The sequence below is a fragment of the Sminthopsis crassicaudata genome, chromosome 3, assembly GCF_048593235.1.
Source record: "Sminthopsis crassicaudata isolate SCR6 chromosome 3, ASM4859323v1, whole genome shotgun sequence".
Taxonomy (NCBI): domain Eukaryota; kingdom Metazoa; phylum Chordata; class Mammalia; order Dasyuromorphia; family Dasyuridae; genus Sminthopsis; species Sminthopsis crassicaudata.
In genome coordinates, this window is record NC_133619.1 from 156,572,717 (window position 1) to 156,581,410 (window position 8,694).

An 8,694-nucleotide genomic window follows, 5' to 3' on the forward strand; every position below is an offset into this window, starting at 1 on the left:
AGGAAGCTGGGACCCTTGTAAATAACCACCATAGCTTCCCACTTTAGTAGTTCCCAAGATAAAACAAATGCTGTTTTTACTACCTTAATTATTCATGATTTCTCCTCTCCTGCCACTCCCATTTAGGCAGAGATTTCTGTTTCCCCTCCTTTCTTTGTCTCAATTTCATAACTGGCTTCTGTTTGGATTGTAAATTCTTTGCCCTGGCTTAGGGTTCCACATGCATGTTCATTTCTCTTTAATAAATCTAGTTGCAATGCAATGTCTCATGGACTTGTGATGTTGTTTTTGGTTAGCAGAAATATAATAAATATTGTCTCAGAAATATTTGTTACCTCTCATAGAATATTAACATCAAGAGAGTAGGGATTGTGTTGTGTTTTTTGCCTTATATAAAATAGCTGCCTAACAAATATTTGGGTTGAATAGCATTAAAGTTCTTTAGCCTCATTTCTAATACAGGTCTGTACTATGATGGTTCTCAAAAAGTGAACCTTTTAAAGGGTTTTCTAGATTGTTGTCAATGTGATTTCTTTGACGTTTATTGTTTTATATACTTTTGCTTTGGCATGAATTGATCATTTAAAATTATATATCCTTATACAAGCTTACATTACCTTCTTTTGTTTTGTGTGTGAAATAGAAGCTTGGGTTTTGCATTACTGCTAAAAGATTTGCAAGATGAAAAAAGATTTAGAACTGTGAAAGATTGGAAAATATCAAGTAGTTTAGGGAAACAACTGAATTCTCTAAATAAAAGTCAAGAGTAAAAGGATCTTTTTATAATAACTTTTTAAAGAATAAAGCCTAATATTAGATTATTTATAGAGCTCTAAGTAGCCTCCACTTGAAAATTTCCCCAAATTCAGGAATCTGATGAAAAATTTGGCCAAGATAAACATGTTCAAAGGTCAAGTAGTCATTTAGCATCTTTGATACAACAGAAGACTGTGCAAAGACTAAGTGTTAAGCTGCCATACTTTCTGTTTGTCTTTTTATAATTTCTTCTTATTTGCCTGTAAACTCCACCAGCACAGACTGACTTGTTGAAAGACTGCCCAGAAGGCCAGGTGCATCAAATAAATTTAAAACTCCAAATGAGATAGCAGATCTTTCTCCTTGAAAGGCATCATTCTAAACTTTTTCCCTCTCCCCAATCTCCCTCCCCCCACAAAAGCATAATGAGTTTGAGCTCTGGTTTAAATTAGGCCTTGATATTTAAACTTCTGCAGTCATAAGTTAGAAGTTCTTTGGTGACATCACATAAATACACAGAGTTCTTGGCAATTCATATATCTTTTTGTTTCAAAGATTTATTTTCCATCTGGCATAAGATCATAATCAGGGATTGTCCAGTCCAGCCCTTTCCTGAATTGTTAATTTCCTATATTACAACTAGAGGTGAGAGAAAACTAATCTATTGGGACTTAATGAGCAACAAAGAATGAAAACCCATGGAATGCTGTCTCACAAGGAGAATGTCAAATGGACCTTTCCAGTAATTTTCATTTTCACCTCTGTGGCAGCACAAATCACATTCAAAGCCAGAGAAAAGGAATAACTAAAAATAAGTGAAACAACAGGCAAGATTCTGTGTCTCTTTGGTGCGAAATGGATAAAAAGTATTGATGGTACTCATTTCAAAAGGTAGCCCAGGATTGTGAATATATCTTATTGCCAAGTTGTTTGTGTATACTCTGGCTCATGGAAAGTGCTCAAGGCATGTGGAGGCTAGCACAGATAAAGCACAATTGTGTAGTGTGGAAAACATCAGAAAAGTTTGGAAGATGATCTGTTTGTGAGGGAAGAAACATCACAGCAATGTAGACAAGGAGTTGCTAATCAGGGATTTAAGGTTTTTAAAATTCTTTCCTTACTGACTGAACCCATTAAAACCATAAATGATGAGGAAAAAAACCTGTATTTGTGCCATGTCTTAATATATAAACAGTTTAATCTATGTGTCTGCGCAATCTTTGTATTACTTTCTGCGTGTCCATTTGTCCTTCTGAATGCGTCTCATTAGTCTGGTTGTGATTCTAGGTGATCAGTTTTTATAGTTTTAGAAGCCAGGTTTTGGGCTTAACTAACACAAAAATAGGGGACAATGAGCACTGAATATAAGTAAGCTTTAGCATCGTGACTATAGGATTTCCATGGAAGAAAAAAAAGCGTCTAGTACATATCATCTAGTATAAATATGTTTGGAAAAGAAGGTAGGCTGATCTTATGGGATCCACGAAAATAGGTGAATAATTCAATTGCTCACAATTGCTCACAAATCACTGAGCAGCATCAGAAAATTGATTAGATTCTCTCTGAAAAATTTTCAGACAAGAATTTCACAGGATGAAAGGGTCCATACTAGTGATCTGCACTATTGGAAGTAATACCTATGCTTATAAAGCTTACTAATTCATTGAAATATTAAATCAGCCATTTAGGAGGAAAAAGGAAGGGAAGGGAAAATAAAGCTTATTTCTATTTTTAAAAAAGGAAGTCTGTATGTCTGAGACTGCAAAGGAGACAGCAATGATATTTTTTCAATTTAATTCAATTCCATAAATAGTTTATTAAGCACTTAAATATGCCAGGAAATGTGCTTTAGATACAAAAAGAAGTTAAAACAAAACAAAACAAAACAATCCCTGCCCTCAAAAAACTTACAATTTTATGAACAAACTTTAATGAGACCCAAAAGGAATTAGTGTTCTGTTTTCCAATCAAAATTGCTTCTAATGAGTTATAAAAGGAACCTACATCATGACTTTCCAGATAACACTTTAGAGACTTGTATTTCATAAACCAGACTTTGTTTTTCTTAAAGAGAACTGTCATCTGCTACACTATACTAATTGCTCTTCCCAAAGTTCATAGAAAACCGAGCTTGAACCATATTAAGATTTCTTCCTCAAGTCAGTGTGGGGCAATTTTGCTTATTTGTTTTATTGCTAAGTAAAAGATCTACTGATTAAATTATTCTCTTGAGTTTCTGCATAGTCCTTAGAATATAATTCATGGAAAGATTACATACACACACATACACACACACACACACACACACACACACACACACGCTCTTTTATCATCATTTAAGCATCATTTTATCAACCATTTAAGCTTTACAAAATGCTTTTATAACCACCTGACACTGTATATTGTGCAAGTATTATCATTTCCATTTCATAAATGTAGAAACTGAGTTTTAAAGAGGTGAAGTCACTAAGAAGTAACCCTTCATTACAAATAACTAGAAAAAGTACTTAAGAGTTCTGTTGTCTCTCTAATAGAAAGTGTATTAGAGAATCATAAAACTTTCCAGCTGAATGGACCTAAAGGAACATTTGTCAAAGCTAGGATATCATGACCAAGAGAGTTCATACAAATGTCAAATTGCTTTTAACTTCACAGAACATGAATGCAGGAAAATGCACGCTTCATGAAACTTATCTGTGTCAGTGTCCAGGAATGTGTTTATTCTAGTCTGAAATGCCTGCCAAGTTATCTCAACCATTTAAAACTGTTGCCTTATGCAATTCCAGACAGAAAACTGGGTATGGTCCATGAACAGGCTTTCTTTCTTGACTTGCTTTACCAAAGCAAAAGCTATAGGATCATGTATCATATTCACCTTATACTCATGTGACATTTCTTTTATTAAAAAATGTTTAAGAAATATAATCATTATTTACAAATATTAATTTGTCTACTCAGATAATGCATTTTTAAATGACTCATGTAGTTACTAAGCTTTAAAAAAAAAGAAGAAATAGGAATGGTATATTTTTCATTCGTTCCATAGCATAGAAAACAGTGCAAAAACAAAACAAACACCTTTTCCATTTTTCCTTAAGTTCTCTCTCCCAGATTTCTTATTTAAAATTTCACTATGGATCAATCATATTCATGAAATATTTATTACAGCTGTTGTTTTCACAAAATTTGATTTGATTCAGTTCAACAATGATCTGCTATATGCTGGCCACCATGTTCAACATTGGTAAACAAAGACAAAAACATTACATTACTTAACACCACTTACCCTCAAGGGGCTTACATTTTACCGCAGAGAATAGAAAAGAAACTATATTTTCTTCAAAAGTCAGCAGAGATTGTTCAAGTATGTTAGATTATTTACATTTACATTATCCTAGATTCTAGAATGGTTACTTGTTGAACTGAATCTTGGGCCTAACTCAGACACTTCATAGCTGTGTGACCCTGGGCAAATCACTTAACCCCAATTGCCTCAGCAAAATATAAAAATAATAATAATAATAATTTAAAATCCTCAAAGAAACACCAAATTGGAATTTTTGAATTACTGATTTATGTCTATTTTCAGCATCCTAAGCCTCTGACACCATATATACATATAATAGGTCCAAATCCTGCTTTCATCTAACAATCAGACAAAAATGGATGAATTTGAAATATCATCAAGAGCAAATATCTGACAAATAGTCTGTCATTTGTTCAGAGATTTTCCTTTTACAAGCCAAATCAAAGACGTCGTGAGAGCATTACTACTTATACTGCAGTGTCTTCCTGGAAGGGTAATTTGAGAGAGCTCTCAGTTATGGTATACGGAGAGCTCAAAATGATGACCTCTGTCTACTTACTAGACTGAGATCCTTGAGGGCAGGAATTGTTCATTTAAATTTTGTAATTCTTCTAGAATACACCAAGATACTGGAAAAAAAATTATTTTATTATATTGTATTAAACTATATTTGGCATTTAAATGACTCCAGCAAAAAAAAAAAAAAAAAAAAAAAAAGGATTCTTATATCAATTTTGTCCACAATTTGTAGGTAAAGAGCTCTTGATGATGTGAGCAGGCACAACAAAGAAAAATTATATTTGAAGATATCTGCCCATGAAGTAAATAGCAAGCATTATGTAGAATAATATAAATAAAATAGTAACCATGTGTACAGTCTTTTAAGGTTTGCAAAGTGTTTCACAAAGATTATTTAATTTGATACTTTAACAACCCTAGGAAGTAAATGCTATTATTAAAGTAAATAAAGTAAAATCCTTATTTTATAGATAAAGAAACTGAGGTAAACAGAAAATGAGTGACTTGCCTAGTGTTACACAGCCGGGGTCTCAGGTAAAATTTGAGCACAAACCTTCCTGATTCCATGTCCAAAGCCCTATCTATTGCAATACCCCAGCTGCCTAAGGTCACATATGGTGAAGATGACACAGATGTTTTATTTGTCAGTTCAAGATAGGTTGTAGTCAGGACTAGCCTTCAAGGGGAGTGTCATACAAAGTTTGCCAGTAAAAAGTCTGGACACTGTAATTACAGTTCATTTCATTGGTTTTAGACAAATTACGTTTTTCACGTCACAGTGAAGCTACAGTGTGATATCATATTGAGAAAACAATAGCAACTTTGTATTTTCCATAGTATTTATGGCTGGTCATTAATACAAAATAAAATCGACTTTTTGCCAAATGACATGTTCCACACTAGTTTCTTGCAAGAGCACTGTGTTTTTGTCAGGCTTACAAAATCTTTTGTTTGCACAGGTCTACAAGAGGGGCAGTTCTGATTCCTACAGGCTTGCCACCATTGCCCCTTCCTAAGAGGAACACTAGGTCCCTCTCATGAGTGTGCTTCCTGAGTGGTGAAAGTTCTTCATATCTAGCTACCCAATCAGGCTTCATACCACCATCTTGCCAAATGATGTTTTTCTTTCACTTGCTTTTCTCCACCATTCTCTGGGAACAGATAATATGATTGTGGACTAAAATACATGCAGCTGTCTACCTCAGCCTCCAACTTTATTCCAAGGAAGATTAACTGTGCTTATTGGGAGGTGTCAATAATATCATTGTGAGAACTGAGGAAATTCCATAAAGGTTTAACTCTTTGATCTTCCCTCCTTTACACTTGCTTGTTGGTTAACTATGTTCATTACTATCTTGTTGTTGTTGTTATACTCTAATTGTTCTAACCCTTCTCATCACATGAAACATTTGGATTGGTCCAGATGTGCACTTCTTGTTGTTATACTTTGTTATCTTATTCTAACCCTTTCTTAAAATCACATGAAACATCTGGATTGGTCCAGATGCGCACTTCCTTATGCATGTGCTGGTCATGCATAATCAGAGGGTATAACTGGGAGAAAATCTTTGACTGTTGTAATTACACAAAAGGAAATTGGTCAGAAAATTTCCTTCCAATACAAACAAGATTAAAAGGGAAATATAAATCTGGGAAATTTTTTTACATCTAGAGTTTCTGATAAAGGGCTGATTTCTAAAATATATAAAGAACTGTGTCAAATTTAAAAGAATACAAGTCACTCCCTAATTGAGAAATGTTCAAAACATATGAATGGACAATTTTCAGATGATGAAACTATAGGCATCTATAGTCAAATGAAAAGATGTTCTAAATCACTATTGATTAGAGAAATGCATATTAGAGAAATTGATTAGAGAAATGTACCACATCACATCTCTCAGATAAAGATGACAGGAAAATAATAATAAATGTTGGAAAGGATGTGGGAAAATGGGGACACTAATGCATTGTTGATGGACTTGTGAAATGATCCAGCCATACTAGAGAGCAAGGTGGAACTATGCCCCAAGAGCTATCAAACTGTGCATAACCTTTGATCCAGCAGTGACATTATTGGATGTGTATCCCAAGAAAATCATAAAGGAGGAAAATGGACCCTCATGTGCAAAAATATTTGTAGTGGCTCTTTTTGTGGTGGCAAAGAATTAGAAACTGAATAGATGCCCATCAATTGAGGAATGGCTAAATAATTTATGGTACATGAAGGTAATGGATTATTCTTATTCTATAAAAAAATGGTGAACAAGTTGGAATGATTTACACAAACTAATGCTGAAACAAGCAGAACCAGGAATACATTGTACACAATAACAGCAAGAATGAGCAGTAATCAACTACGGACTATGGAGAATGAATGTAAACCAGCACATGCTATGTTCACTTATTTTTCTTTTTCTTCTGTTTTTTCCCTCTAGCTTTATGACTGGAGATGGCCCTAGATACAAAGGGAGACCTTGATCTTTTTAAATTAATGTCTCAGTTTGACTGAAACAAGATCCAATCAGAATAAAATGTAATAAACTCCAAAGAGAGATGAAAAGTAATGAGAAGTTGAAACAAATAAGAGATTGCTTAGAGTTGAGTGAATCAAAAAAGATTTTTCAAATACCAAACTAGTCAAATGGTTAGTATTACCCATACAGAGATCATTTTACTAGTTTAGGATGGTAGGTAATGTTAATATCTACTGTTCGCAAGCCAATTCATCTTCTATACATACCCCAAAAGGAGAGGAAAAACATATTCTTTTATACCAATTTCATACAAATTAAACACTTATATATTTTAATAGCCCTAATAAATCAGGTGGAATCATTTTTATTTTTAAAACATTCTTAGATTTCCAAGCTTCAAATCCATACTTAGTATGACCATACTCAGAGGCATAATCCCAGTTAGAAGTGTCTCCTTATCAAATGAAGAGTCTTTGCAGTTGGTCAAGTATAAGACATTGTATTATTAGATGAAAAATGTTTTGCCCAATATAGATAAATAAATGTCTAAATGTTTCAAATAATGTCTAAAAAATAAAAACAGGAAAAGCAGAGAAAATAAATAATTATCAAAATTGAAGTCTGCTTTTTGTTTACAGTAGGACCATAACTAGTCCTTTATGTAAGCCAGGTACTGAATCCACAATGGATCCTCTTGAATCCAAATATAATTTTACTATATCTTGTGCTTTTTCCTCATAAAAATCATGTTCATAAAGGATTTTGAATTTCATTATAAAATTAATATTAACACTTTGAAATTATCAATCATTCCTAGTAATTATTTTACATAGAGATGATTGAAAATGAAATAAACACAAAAGTCACCATGTCTACAAATATTATTTCATTTGGATTTAACATTAAGTCTAAAAGATAGAGACCATGTTACAGTTGAGAAAACTGAGGCATACAAAGTGAAATTTAACTTGTGCTGGGTCACAACACTAGTTAATGTCTATGGATAGAATGAAACTCAAGTTTTCCTGACTCTGGGTCCAGAGTTTAGTCTCCTGTGCTGTTGTGCTGCCTCAGTTGATAGTAAAACTTTTTTTTATCATATTTTGCATAGTCTTTCTAGATTTTATTTTATTTTTTCATTAAGTGTATGAGTATCTGGTTTTGCATCTCATGATTTTGTACTTTCAAGTATTATCTTTTTTATTCTTAAGGAACAAACACACACATACACACACACACATACACATACACACACACACATTGCTTCTGAATAATATTATTCATTTGCATATTTGTATATAACTTTATTAATAAAGTCTTTATCACCTTGTTAAGATCTTAGGGTAGTGGGAGTTTTTTCCCTTTCTTCTTGTGAGTCTGAGCTAGGATTTCACGTGCAGAATCCTAGAAGCCAAATAACTATCAATAATTCCATAAACCTTTTAATACTTCACCTGATTAGATAACTGGAGATAATTTTGACATTTGTCAAAGAATTAGCATGTATCTTAAAACTTAATTATATTTCTTTTACTCTCTTCTCTGTTTCTGTCTGTCTGTCTCTCCTCTCTGTTTCTCTGACTTTGTCTCTGTCTCTCTCCTCTGTCTTTGTCTCTGTCTCTCTGTCTCTCTCTT